This window comes from Etheostoma cragini, chromosome 17 (genome assembly GCF_013103735.1).
Source record: "Etheostoma cragini isolate CJK2018 chromosome 17, CSU_Ecrag_1.0, whole genome shotgun sequence".
Taxonomy (NCBI): Eukaryota; Metazoa; Chordata; class Actinopteri; order Perciformes; family Percidae; genus Etheostoma; species Etheostoma cragini.
The window spans coordinates 15,747,852-15,762,467 of record NC_048423.1 but is presented as its reverse complement, the minus strand read 5'-3'; the positions used below and the strand labels follow the sequence as shown (position 1 = coordinate 15,762,467).

Genomic DNA, 14,616 nt, shown 5'->3' with positions numbered 1-14,616 from the left:
GTAGACAAAAAATAAGTAGCCTGACCCTCTTTCAGTTTAATTTTAATTCATAACATAATACATACTTGATCACAAAGAATGCTTTTTAAATAAGAGATTCTAGTCAAGGCTGTCGAGGCAAAATGTAATTTGCTTCTATTTTATATCCTTTGGCCTCTCAACTGTGTTAAAGTCTCTGAACTCTACTTACTGTTAAGTAGTGATGGATAAATTATGTTCTGAAGAGCCTCTTTGGCTTTTTCATTGTTATATAAGGATTTTCAAATTAATTCTCTCTGAGTGGAAATGTTATAACAATAAATCATTTGTGTAATGCACAAATGAAGTAGCACTCCTTGTTTCTTTCAAACTTTGTTTATTGAGCTTTTTTTCCTCCACAGAACAAAGACATACAGAAACACTCAGAACAGAGTTCCAACCCCAACTCCTTCTCAGATTCAAATCTTTACTTTCTATTTGCCTACACTGAGGTAAAGAAGTCTGCCACTGGCTATTGGACTGTAGCACCAATAGTTTGGTGGAGCTGTTGGAAAACATGTGCCGCCAACTTATAGCTACTCTTTGACGTGAACACTTCTTTTACTCATGAGTAAAATTACTTGAAACCACATTACATAGGATAATTATTTGTAGGTTCAAAAATTATGTCTGATCATCTGCATTTAACAAGGCCATTACATTTCTATAAATGTCCCAGCATGCAATGTAATGCTTATTTGCTGTGCCACATATTGAGATTGATATGGATAAGAAGTGGTGCTGTGCCTTTTGTCATTATTCACGCTTCACAATCGATTCTACACTATCCCATCCAATTGGATAACTTGACTTTTATTCATAATTAAAGCTATCTAGATGCAAATCAAGGAACGTCAGAGGGCATATTGTGCTATATGCATATCAAGTCTGTCTATCCAAGAATGCATTTTTTTTTCATTTTGTTTGCAGGCACTATAGTAATACAACATACACGTGCCCGCGTGGACAAATATGCTCAAATTCCAATCTGTTATTGTCAAGAGATCAAACCATCATAGCGTTAATTAAGAATTAATGTAAATTGCAAATCTTAATGTATTTTGTTTATGTTAATGTTGAATTTTTCTTACCCATTTCCATGCTAAGTAGTTTTCATTTAAATATTCTATCAGTCATTTTCGGAATGGCTCTTAGGGGTTTCCGTTTCCCACACAAACGTTTTTTTTTTCTCTCATGTGTCCGGTAATGACAATAAATTAACCCGAGTTCAACACATTTATGAGATGTAACAGGTTACCTACCCAGACAATAAACCAACCAGCTGTTTTCTTTCTAAATAAGGTAATCAGAGTGTGATTCATTATTTTTGACAAGTGCATCGTTTTGCTACCATTTCTTACTGAGAATTCTCTGCCTGCACAACAAGATGCTTGCCATGCTGCATGTTCCAGCTTTGAAACACTGGCTTCTTTTTAATTTACTTTTCTCACATGAAAACATGATGTACGCCTTCTAGGTTTTATTCCACCTCATGAAGCAACAGCCCCATTTTCAGCTTCCACGTCTGTAAAAAACGTGCTGGCCAACGCGCTGGGAGGCTGTTGTGACAGCACTCACATCATTGAAACGTTAGGAGGCCACTTGCGAGATTGTAAAACTTTCATTTGATACTTTCATGCAAAAGGTGATCTTGTAATTAAAAGAAATGTAATTGATTTTCTTGGTCATGATCTAATAATGCCAGCTAGGGAACAAAAACCTGTAACCTTTAAAACCTCTCCAGTGTTCACAGTCCAATATAGTCGTTACCTGAATGAGTTTATTTTGTGTGCGTGTGTGCATGCTAGGCATTAGAGGCTGACATGGGAATCTCGAGAGACTCCTGAATCCTGTCCCGCTCCCGTTTCGTTCCATATGTTGTCTAAGCAAGTTATCAGACTCTGTTGCTGTCTTTTATCCGTTGTCTCCTTGATCGTGGATTCTTAAAATAGTATCCTGCATTGTTGTCGTTTGCCCACCTTTTTCCAAGTCTTATTCCATCCACGTCCTGAATGGACTTGACTCATCCGACCACTACCAAACTAGTATTAAGCTACACACTTTTAAAACAGTAAGCTATCACACCACTTAGTTTCCCCAGGTGGCGTAGCACCAACGCAGGAGTTTGTGTTGCCGGGTAGACCTGACAGGAATTCAGACTAACCAAAGATAGCAATCTTTTACTGCATTTTGCAGCTGAGTGTACCACACACATAGGCCTATTGCTGCCTTAACTTCCCCTTATCTCTATCATTTAATAATAACACTGCGTAGTTTCATATTAATAAAAATATTTTTTTTTCTAAAACGAAATGTCTCGCAAATGTTCCTGCTCCTTCCCGCTAGCTCCCGTTGATTTCAATGCTCTATCCGTCCCTGTTATGCTACAGCAGTGAGATTGAATACCGTACTGCAGGAATCAACTTTGGGAGTCAACTTCTACTAGGCATAGGCCGCAATGAGATTCTGACGGTATGAAAACCTTAAATATTATTACCTTAATGCCTTAAATAAGTATTAAACTTTCAAGATATTCCGGTATTGCAATTAGAGCTTAAAAATTTATTATTTTGAAATGTCTGGGTAAATGTCAGTTTTTTCCATTAAACACTATGTATTATTTTTTTTTTAAACAGCGAGAGGGATTTCTAAACTCCACTTTCTGTTCTTGAGGGCTCATTAAAAAAACAGTCCGTACCGCAGGATTGGTATGACGGATAATTTTAGTGGTTTTGAAACCGTGACTTTTTTAAAAGTGCGGTATACCATGAAACTGGTCACCTGTGTGTGTGGGTGTGTGTGTGTGTCTATACTTTTATTTGTGTCTCCGACTTATTGAGTGTCTGTTTTATCATATTCATTTTGGTAGCTGTTATTGCAGCTCAATTGAGATTGAGTGTGTGGCAAGCAAGAAGGGGATGGTGCAAGCGGTGGTGTGCATGTGCATGGCTCTCATAATAAGGTCTGTCTGTTCACAACACATCCTTAGAAGCATCCAAATAGCACAACATGTCGGCAGTGTAATTAAGTGTAAGACATGAATGGATTATTGAGTCATTTTTCTTTGCCATTGTGGTATTCAAATTATAATGTTGGCTCAAAACCTGTCCTTACTCAAAACTCTTTTCACATGTGTGAAGGCCCGTGTGTGTGTGTGTGTGTGTGTGTGTGTGTGTGTGTGTGTTGTGTGTGTGTCTGGCGTCAGTTACTCTATTTACCCACATTGTGTTTAAGGTGGCAGAGAAACCTGATTGCAGTGTCCAACCAAATAAGAAGCACCAGAGGAAAATTAAAGGACAAATCCGGCGCAAAATGAACCTAGGGGTTAATAACACATGTGTACCGAGTCGACCATTCTCCGGGATATGTGTTCATGCTAATGAGTGCAAACCATAGGCGCAAACTGCTAATTATCTTATAACTATAGTTGTTGGGGCACGGGTAAAGTAAAAAGAAATCACTATTGCTATACCACTAACAAGGCTCAAAATAGCACCACACTTCCACAGTAGCGTACTGAGGGTCCCTACATGTAAACCGAAGCATTGACAACTTTGTAAGTGTACAGATAGTTTATTAAAAAGATAGTGCTTGAGCTATCTTACTGGTTATTTGGCGTTCGTCTTTTGACTGGTCATGTATCTTTTCCCAAGATGACGCCTGCCTGAATCGGTGAACAGTAATGTCTTTCTAAACTGTCTTTTTAGCAAACTGTACAAAATTCTCTATGCTTTGCTTTACATTTGGGGGCCCTCATTATGCTACTCCACAGATGATAGGGAAATAAGGAAATATACTTAGCAGGCAGCAAATACAGCCCTCTTCCTTTATTAATTTCAAAGAAACCGTGTGTGCTTGTTACCTCTTGACTACTGGTCCACACCAGTTGTTTCCCCCACCTGCTACTGTAAAGAAATGCTCGGAGAGGTCTCAAACCTGAGATGAATGAGGGTCTAAATTAACAAGGCAAAGGTTAATGTTATTGTAATTATCAGCGGTGAGTCTTACGGGAAATGATTTCCTCATCACTGAAGAGCCTGTGTGATCACATCTAATGCATTAGATTATTAATTAGATTAAAATGCTGCCTTTTTCATACTTTATTAATCCTAATGCCACCCAGTTTGTTATTGCTATGATTATTTCCGGGGTCAAAGATGCCAGTGGCCGACTAAATGGGAATTGAGTAATGACAGACACATCAACATTGACGCAACAAAATGCATGTGCTAATGACGTGCTAACTAAACAGTGTCCCTGTGGCTTCTTGAGTCAAACGTAATTATCATGCATGGTTTGTCTCATCGGGCCAAGGTGTTGAGGTGTAAAAATGGCCTTTGGTGAGTCACAGCAGTGAGGCTGAGACTTTCCATTTACCCCAGGGGAGATGAAGAGGAACTGGAATTACTGTCCAACACAATACATCATCTTGTTATGTTTACTTATCACCCGCAACCAGTGCATATGGTTTAAGGACAACCCAGCCACACATTCAGGAGAATAATGGGATATTATTGGACATATCTGCCACAGCAAAGAATTTACGGCAAGGAGTTCTTTAAAAGGTAGCTGTGCAAGATGGAATTACACCTCGATATTTATTTGACAGTCTTAGGCCAAGCCAATTTTTTCTGTAGCAGAAACAATACCAGTGGCACACATATATCAGTCTCTGAATAGGAGTGTGACTGGCCCCTCTGGCACTGCTCTCCCTGCCTCTGACTTCAGCCAGATGGGCACTACTGTATGTGTTAGTCAGAGTATGTGTGTCAGAGCGGTGCTGTCAGGGAGACTTACTCTGACTGGATGACTCGCAGTGTTTGCCACAGACACCCTGACTGGTGCGTCCATCATTGCCTCCTCTCCTCATGGGCAACTTAAAATGCAGAGTCTGCAGAAAAAAGCCCTTCTGTGATCCAGAGCACCAGACAGAAGCAGCTGTGATGAATGAGGCCTGGGGGCCCAAACCTCAGTAGTGACCAAGAGCAGAGACATTGCTCTGGACCTGGAAATCAGAGATGGCAAAAGTACTCACTTCCCGTACTCAAGTAGAAGCACAGATAATTGTGTGAAAAAAATACTCTGGTAAAAGTAGAAGTACTGATTTAAGTTCTTTACTCAAGTAAAAGTGACAAAGTAGAGGCTTGGAAATTTACTTAAAGTATAAAAGTAAAAGTAGCTTTGCAAATGACAAAGGTACCTGGACCAGACAGAAGTTACTAGAGAGCACGCGGAGAAACTACAGTGGACATGGAAAAAAGACTCTTTATATGCCATTGGCTATATTTTGAATGGATGTCTGCCAACAGGCCTAAAACATTTAGCTTATTTAGTGTGACAGATAGTGGGACTCCAGGTTAAGAAAATTCTGATAGAGTAGCAAGATATGAATTCAGTTGTGATTTTGTGAGAAGTCTGTGTATATTCCCATTCAATTAGATTGAATTTGGTATTGATGACGCAAAAAAAACTAACTCCAGTGAAATTATTTGATATTTAGTGAGGACTACATTAGGACAGGATTCAAAACTGATTTTGGTTCGCAACTTGGACCCAGGTGTGTCTGTTAAAACACAGACGGAACCATCTTCTCTCTGTTGATGCTTTATTACAATCAAGCATCAGTATAAACATGAGCGTGGGTAGCTCTGCTATTGCTGTTTGTGTGCTAATAAAATAAATAAATAACATTTTAAAGGCTACCATACCCAATGCATAGGAATCATATATGCCAGTAAATAACAATAAACCCACCATTAATTACATTATCTTAATGAGCAAGGACAGTCATCAGTCGCCATTATATTGAATCAACAGCAAGGTGTAACCTAGGTAACAGGTGAAGAACACAAAGAACCTAACTTTTAATTTTACAAGAAAAATAGACCAATTCAACAACAGGCTGACAAAATCAGTTATATGACTTACAGCTCTAAAAGTGGCCCACGATCTCAACTGATTATCCTCTGGGCAGCTAGTTTCTTTTTCTCTTTTCTCACTTTATTTCTCTGTGTGCCGTGTGCGCCCGCTCGCGGGTCAAGGCGCGTGTCCGCGCTATTCTCCGACACGCACTCCCAGTCACACCTGATAGACGACCTTTTGTACAAAACTAAAGTAACGAGCCAATTTTGTAAGATGTAAGATAAAGTACCGATATTCGTGTTAAAATGTAAGGAGTAAAACTAAAAGGTCGCAAAAAAATAAACCGTAAAGTAAAAATATCTGAAAAAGTACAGTAGCAAAGTATTTTTCTTTGTTACTTCCCATCTCTGCTGGAAATGTATGCGAGTGTGGGTCTTTGTTAGTAAATTCAAATATGGATGTCACTTATGTGTGATGGAATGTCAGAAAATGTGTGTTAATGTTTGCTTTTAGACCAACAATCCTATTAAAAAAGGCATCTTACCAAACATCTATCAGTATAGCTCGGAGACAGTTTTTTCATCAAGCTAAATTTATAATATCATAATTCAGTAGAGGTGGTACACTAAAGTGAAAATAATCTCATACACTGTTTTAATTTGCATCACGCTGGGATTTGTCACTGTTACAGATGATGCTGTGTGAAGCCGCCAGAGTCTTGTTAGGTAGAGTTGTGTGAGGCTTGACATGATTTGCATTAGTTAGAACATGCTGCATAAGTGTGTGTTAGCTCCTGTCACTCCGCTAGGACCCAAGGTTCTCTCCCACATCACACAAGGGGCCTCCTATGCAGAGCCTCCACCCAGGCCAACTCCGCTCTGGTAGACAGTTAGAGACAGCTACTGTTGCCAGTGGAAGGAAAAGATCAATTCCTCTGGTTCCTACAGGTTCTTCACTGTGTTACTGAATTTCTGGATGGAGGAAAACACTTGTGGCCCTCAGCGCTGCTTTCATTTCTATTTTCCCCATCATAAAAAGGGATTTCAACCTGCTCATTTGCTGTATATTTGATATATTAGAAGTGAAACTAACCGCAGAGGGCAATTGTTTCATTTCTTTACAATTAAAAAAGCCAAGGGGAAGGCACTGTCTTAGCATCCACCAGTCTGCATTTTCCAATTCAATCACTGCATTAGCCTGACAGCTGTGTGATTAACCAATCCCAGCAATCTCATCAGTTTGACCCTGGAGTCAGCGGTGACCCTGCAGCTGATCAGACCTGAGTTTATGACAGAAGGTGCTGCCTCAACCTCCTGCGTATCTAGCTGTTCGCCACATCTTCTGCTCCACGTGTTCACACGCCTGGTCATAGCAGGAACATATGCCAAATCACATCCTTGCAAATTTGGTGAGAAACTGAACCATTAAGAGTGTGTGTTTGTGGGTTTATGTATGTATGTATGTGTGTGTACATGTGAGAGAGATCTTGGGATGGTCCTTTTTCCACTATGAGGTTTACCCACTGAGCATGACTCAATTAAAACTCGAGCCAGGGCAGAATGCCCTCCTTGATGTGACTCACATTTGATTGTCATAATTACAAGAACTAGAAATCAATTAACACAAATAAAAGTGATTTGTTGCTACCTTTGCCCTGCTAATTGCATTGATAAAAGGCAGCCAACATAAGCATTAACCCCTCTGTGAAGAAAATCCATACAACTACCAGACAAAATGGGTTAAGGCAAACATCTCTTTCATCAATAGTGTGGCATCAGCTTTTCTTCTGTTTTAGCAGAAGCATTTGTGAATAGACTCTCTGAGGACTTTCCATCAGCTGATAATGACTCATTTATCTACTTGTAGTTCATTCTTCTGAACTAGCGTTTGTTTGAAAAATCCATGAGTCTCTTGTGTATGTATACAAAACATTAATAGCTGACCATTGTCGTGTCTGAGAGTATTGAGCATGTTTGTGTGCACGTATATGTAGAAATAACTACCTTATTAGCCTGGTATGGTTACTTTTTACCTATTTACTAGCCTTGGACTAACCTCAGACTACATCTTGATCTCTCACCCTAGCACAAGGGGGTAACAATAAAGGCCTTGAAGCAATGCTGTTTCTAATTGGGCCACTAATCGAATGTCACTCTAACAAGCCACAAGGAGCTGGATGGACTAAATTGTTCAGGACACCGGTGAGACTGAGATAAAGAGAGGATGGCTACCATGACAGCAGGACCTGCAGGCCTGCTCTTTTCTTGTCCTTTCCTGTTCCTCATACTTTCTCCAGTCCAGGGTACAGATAAATGTCACCTGAATGCTGTTTGTGAACCTAGAACACACTGGGTTTCAAGCTAGAATTACACAGACTACACTAATCTCTCCCCAAACTAACTGTTTGCTATAAGCTTTTTACACTTCTTGGACTCCAAACCTTCGGAAATATTCAAGGTAGAATTGGAAATTGTTAAAGAAAATATATGGGAAATCATGAATAAAAGGTTTTTTTGCTCATAACTCATTACAGGTTGATTACAGGTATGATTGCAGTCATAATGCAGCTATAAACAAACTTTTTACCTTATCCTGAGCAGACATAATTATAAACCCTTTATTATTTGTCCCTGCTAAGCATGTTGTGTGCTAAGAATAGAATTCAGCACGCACTATTGCATCTGTTGTACGATACATGTGTTCGTGGGATTATTCACAGTAACAGGTTTAGCGGTCACTTTTCCTCATAAATATATACAGAGCATGCCTGTAGACATGTCTCTTCACAATGTGGCCTTTTACAACAGAATAATAAGAAGCCAGCCTGATTTTTCAATCCAGCTTTTCTTTATTTAATGGGAAAATTGGGCAAAATGAAATACGACTAAAAGTCAGTCATTGAGTTGAATGTCAAGAGTGACAAAGGCAATTTAAAATATAATCTCCTGCCTTCATCACAGTAAAGGCTTTTTCCGTGAATGTTGTTTTATTCCCAAAGTTTACCTTTCACTCAGTGCGACTTGAACAAAGCTACACATTTTGCACTGTTGTTATCCTCTCTGCCACTTTCTGTGTTGTGGCACAGAGTGTTAATGTAATGGCTTTGTCTTGGGAGCCGAGCCTCTCCATCACATGGTACATTCTTCCCTAGGGTGCAGAGTCTGTTTAACCAGCTTCCAGCATTACTGCTGATAACTGGATCAGAGTCACAACACTGCTTAATCATGGCAATATCAGAGCTAGAGTGACAGACAACATCTTTATAACTATAGAAAGTCTGATCTTAAGTATGTGAGTCTCATCTGCTTTAGCTAACAGTTGTTTTCCCCTTGCCATCTGGACTGACATGAATCATACCGGCCAAAAGAAATTCCCTGAAACGCGTTGATTCTTGATGACATTTCAGAAGGACACTATTTTTAAGTGAAACCTAGGCAAAGCCAATGCATTAGGATGTTTTTTTTGGCTCAAGTAGTCATGGTCAAATGTAGGGGTTTGTTGTATTAACCTTTAACAGAAAAGGTCATTGGAGGCGGCTTTGGCTTTGGCTTTTGGCTTTGGCTTTTTTAGACTTGAATTTGGAGCCTTTCCAAGGAAGAGTTTTTATATATGTACTTATGGAGGAAAAGAAAATGAATCTCTAAAGAAAGTAGATCTAAATGTTTCAAAACGATGGAACTGTTTTCATAATCTAAACCTCAACTATTAAATACTGACAGCAAAAAAAACATAACATATTGGCTTTGTTTGGACTTTGTTCTAGTTACATAAAGCATTAAAATGTGAGAACCAATGAAGAGTATAAGCTTATAACTGAGAACGCTTATGTAACAGTATTTCAGTAACTATTTCGGAGATGACCCAGAGCAGTAATTCACCAACCCTCCACAGATAAGACATTTACGAGCAAACAGTTGTATTCATTTGAAACCTAACATTCTTATGGGAACAAAGCTCAGTAAATCTGAATGTTTAAGGTTTTATTCAGTCCTAAGAGAAAGAGTATAGGGTTTTTCGATTTAAATAATGGACAAATCTTTGTAACATTGTTTCTGCCTTAACCGATTACAGCATTACAGTATATAGCAGTGGACACTGACTGTTTGGACAAACAAGCCATGCCGTAACACACTGTGAAAAGGGAATACAGGCTATGAGCCACAGATGTTTAAATATTCTTTTTCTTTCTACTGGCTTATGTCAGAGTTGAACCCGTCTTCTCTGGCATAGTTCATGTTGGCGATTAGTCATGAGTAGCCTCTTTGGCCCCGGCACAGTTACAGATGAGCTTTTACCACAGCGATCAAGGGACTAGCAACTCGGTCCTGCTGAGATGCCCAAGGCGACATGGCAGTGATAACAGCCCCTTCAGCAGCAGCCCAGCTGGGAACCAGTCTGACCGCCGTCCCGTAGAAAACCCACTAGTGGCTGGCACTGCCCTAACCTTCAAAAATAGAAGGAGAGATGAGAAAGAGGCTCCTCATGCAGGACAAGCTCTGAGGAGCATGTGGTAGACAAGTGGGGCAACTTGCCTACTGATGTCTCACGATCATCCTCTCCTGCAGTGCCAATCTCAGCTTAATATCCTGTCAGTAGCTCAGACTGAATGAATAACACGGCAGTCATTCAACACCAATTTGTAAAGAAGATTCAGAGACATGAGGCCTATTTCTCCTAGCTCCAGCTCTTTGAAATAACAATGCTGCCATTACACGTCACAGATTCAAAGTTTAGGAGGAAAAGGTGGGGATGATTCATCCCTTTTTTTGCGTGTTGTTGTCGTCCTCAGTCGGGCAGCTCCGTCAGAGGGTTGTAAATCTGCAACAGCAGGAAAGGTTATTTCTTTGGATTTTGTTCAGGCTAAACACCAAAGGCTTGTGTGGACTGTCCTTGAGTGTTGATGTGTGCCTAAATGGTGAATGCTGTATTGACAAAGTGCTGTGACCGTGGCAAAAAGGAGTAAATCAGGAGGTCACCTTCACTGTGAGGGGACACTAGACCATTTCCTCGTGGAGAGAAACACACTCTGAAGAGCCTTTTTTGGACAGGTTCAATAATCATCAACAATAATTGTCTTAATATGGTCAATTTATTTTTGGTGGCTGTAGTATTTGGCCTTTTGTGGCCTTCAAGTGGAGTACAGTCCAGATTCCAACCATGTTTTACATTAAGCAATGTACAATGAATGGATTCAAGTTGTGTACATTCAGAGCCTCACAAAACAGTGTTTTGATCCTGTCTTTCATATACTGCACACACACACACACACACACACACACACACACACACACACACACACAGTATATAAAAAGAGAGCCTACAGAGAGGGAATTGCTCGCTGTCACAGGCCCATGAAGGTCAGGGGAAAAGGCACAGATGGTCTTTTGCACTAAATCAGCAGCTTTTCCAAAGTGTGGTAACACTCACACGTGGAGTTAATTCACACACTAACCCACTTACACGTTGTTCCCCCAACGACATATAGCCATACAAATTTTAAGTTGAAAGGCCATAATTATTTGTTTTAAGAAGTGTGGTGTGAATTTGAAAACAAATGTGAATACAACATCCTTGTTGCCTTGCAGCTATGGCCTTAATTCTTACGACATGTTGGCAGGTGAACATTTCAATAATTATTAAGATTAAAGTTAAACTAAAATCAAGACATCTCAAACATATTTTCTGCATGTCAGCCATTTAAAAACATGATTGCATGTTATGCACTACATTGAAATCAGTAAGAATATTTAAATACTGTACTGTGATGGCTTAAAATTACTTTTTCACATATTGATATTTTCAGTATGAGCAGTAAAATGCTACCCTGATCCTACCAGACTCTCAAACATTTCATTTGTACAGAGAGTCTGGCCATCCTCCATTGACAAGTGTTAACTTCCTTGAAGGCAGGTACTCTGTTGAGGTTTAAAACAATTAGATCTGCCCAGAGCCACTCTGAATCTGCCATAACCAATCGCTAACGTTTGGTTGTGATGTTGGCTTAAATCGCCTGCATTCGCCTTTGCCAACTCCTTCACCACTAATGGAGCGAGCTGGAAAATCAAACTTTTCCCAAACACCGTGGGGAGAAGTGCCACAAAAACATGGCCACCAACGGCACTCAGCAAAGATTGTTCTTGCGCTGGCTTTAATTACTGGATATTTGGCAGCGTTGCCTCAATGGACCAAATGGCTTCGCTCGCATCTTTCTCCGCCGCCATTACGGAACTGCAACACAAACTAGCGCACAACCTCAACGTCATTGTTCTCAGCCACTCCCTCGGTTTTCTGACCAAACCGGTACAAACTTGACTGGAGAAAACCCAAGAATATACCGCAAACCCAGACGTAGTACTACAGGAAAATGAAAATTGAGCGGAAGTACGTAGGAGGGCAGAGCCAGGCTAGTGAAATGCAGGAATGACATACTTAAAAACTGTAGATATGCTCCAAGACTAACGTGTAATAACAAGTAGAATAGCAGTAAATATAAACAAAAACATTAACACAAAATATATGTAATATACAGATCAAAATGTCCAAATGTATATTTTCATAATAGGAAAAACATATCATGAGCATTTGTACTGCAGGCATGTGAACGGTTTTGAGTGATGTTTTTAGTTTTTTTGAGCCTGATTGTCTCTCCATCAACAAATCGTTGTGGGCGTAAATAATGAAGCTGTTCTGATTTAAACATGCTGAGGTTCCGTTAGGCCTGCAGGTGAGGAGCCAAGGCGCTGGGGTTGAGTGCTGGTGTCAGGGGAAGAACTGCCATGGCATCATGGTGGGGAAGTGAGGTGGAGAAATGTAGTGTGACTGGGCGGATATGACAGAAAGTCTAACTGTCACCTGGGGGTCTCTGAGGCCCAGCTGCCCCACAGCCGGTGTTTATAAGACAGAAACAGTCATTAACCCTGCCAAATTGATTCAGTTCTGTGAGCTTGTTTTTTCTGACCCATACTGTGAAATAAAGCGACTGAAGTGCTGTAATGATGTCCTTTTTGATATTGTAGCGGTGTCTGCATTCTGTTTTTCTCAGTGTGCTTGTTTATTGTGTTGTCAAAAGCCCAATATATGGTCTTTTGTTATTACTGTGACATATTTGATTTTCTCTTTGCTGCTTGTCTGCTCGACTGCCTTTTGATTTTCTGACACCTGGGATTGTTAGGAAGTACTGATGGAAACCAATGTTGTGTGATAATGAACGGGCCTGCTGTCAATCAGCCTTAGATCTTTCTACTTCCGTTGTATTGTATGTCAGTCAGGATGCGTGCAAACATACAGACGCACACACATAAATGCACGTTTGCGCTCTCTCTCTCTGACTCTGTTCTTTCCTATATTTTGAGGACACTCGATTCTTTCTCTCTCTCCGTTTTTGTCCGCATGCTGTTTGTTCATCAGACAAACCATCTGCTGAAGTTGTGTGTTTTTCTCTGCACGCCATCCCTTTGGCATACTGCTTCACATGGCAGTGCTCTACCAATTATCTGATGCGCGCGGGACGCCCAGCGTGAGCCACTGGCCACTGCACAGGCATGAAGTCTGTGTGTTCACACCAGGTAGCCTCTCTGCATGTCGCCGGATAATGGGCAGAGCTGGAGGGAGTCCTCTCTTCAGCTCTCTCATCATCATTCATTTTGCAAGCTGATTAGCTCCTCTCTGAGACCGCCAATAATCTACAGTTCTGTGTATTTCATGGCCCATTTCAGAATTAGTGCATCTTTATATGTTCAAGCCAATCCACACAGTGTTTGTACTGCGTAATAAATGTTGCCTCTCTGTTTTTGTGCAGTATACCATGTACAACAATAAGGCTGGAGCTGTGAGCAGTTGTAATTACAATCATTCCTCATTGTTTTAGTGGGTGAATGATCATTTAGGTAGCTTCAGTAATATTCTATGAGAGGAAGTGTGGCTGAATTAGAACAAAGTATAAATTTGCTAAATATTTTTCAGAACATGACACTTAAATTTCACTCCAGTTTATGATTTATGGTAAATAATAATAGTAAGGGATAGCAATGAATTTGGGAAACACTCAAATAGACAAAAACAATTCTCCATAAAGTATTCATGTGCATATTTTTCTGTCTGGCAGTGAAGCAGCGCTGAAGACCTTTTGTGTCAGAAGATAAAAAACTTCTCTCCTTAATCATCTACTGCGATACTTTTTGATGCCCTCTGTATATGTGTCACCTCTTTTTTTCTCCCCCCTCCCCTCCCCACCCCACCCAACTCAATCCTTATCAATACTTTATCTAAATTGAGTTTGATTTTGCTTTAAAGTCGTGCAAGTGTGTTGTGTCAAGCTCATCATAAAGCATGTCAGTAATACTTTTGGGATTGATCTTTTATTTAGTATAAATTCAGAGAACTGAATGGGGAGATAAGCGTGGCTGTGTTTTTTTCAGAGGCGTGCAGTGCAGCCCCAGTCAACGCACATGTGGTAAGAGTTAGAGGAGTTAACCCATGCAGCCTACTGAGCACTGACTGAAACATACAAGTGTTCCTGCAGGGGATGGGGGATATTAGAACAAGCCTGAAATTGAGAAATGTGATATGGGGAGCTCTGTGGAAGAAAAACAAAGTTATTTAAGCCGCAAGCCTTTCCTTTTATTAAAACAGTATCAAGCTTTTATTGAATTTAACATGTTTATAGTAGGGGAAACATTAACGGCCTGTACAAATGTGGATTTAGCTAAGCCACTGCGATAGTCATCATTGTTCACA

General features: G+C 40.2%; 1 protein-coding gene across 6 annotated transcripts in view; it reads left to right on the top strand.

Moving 5' to 3' along the window:
- Positions 1-14,616, top strand: part of macrod2 (mono-ADP ribosylhydrolase 2) — a 415,852-nt gene that overhangs the window by 343,436 nt on the left and 57,800 nt on the right. The gene's annotated exons all lie outside the window — the stretch shown is intronic.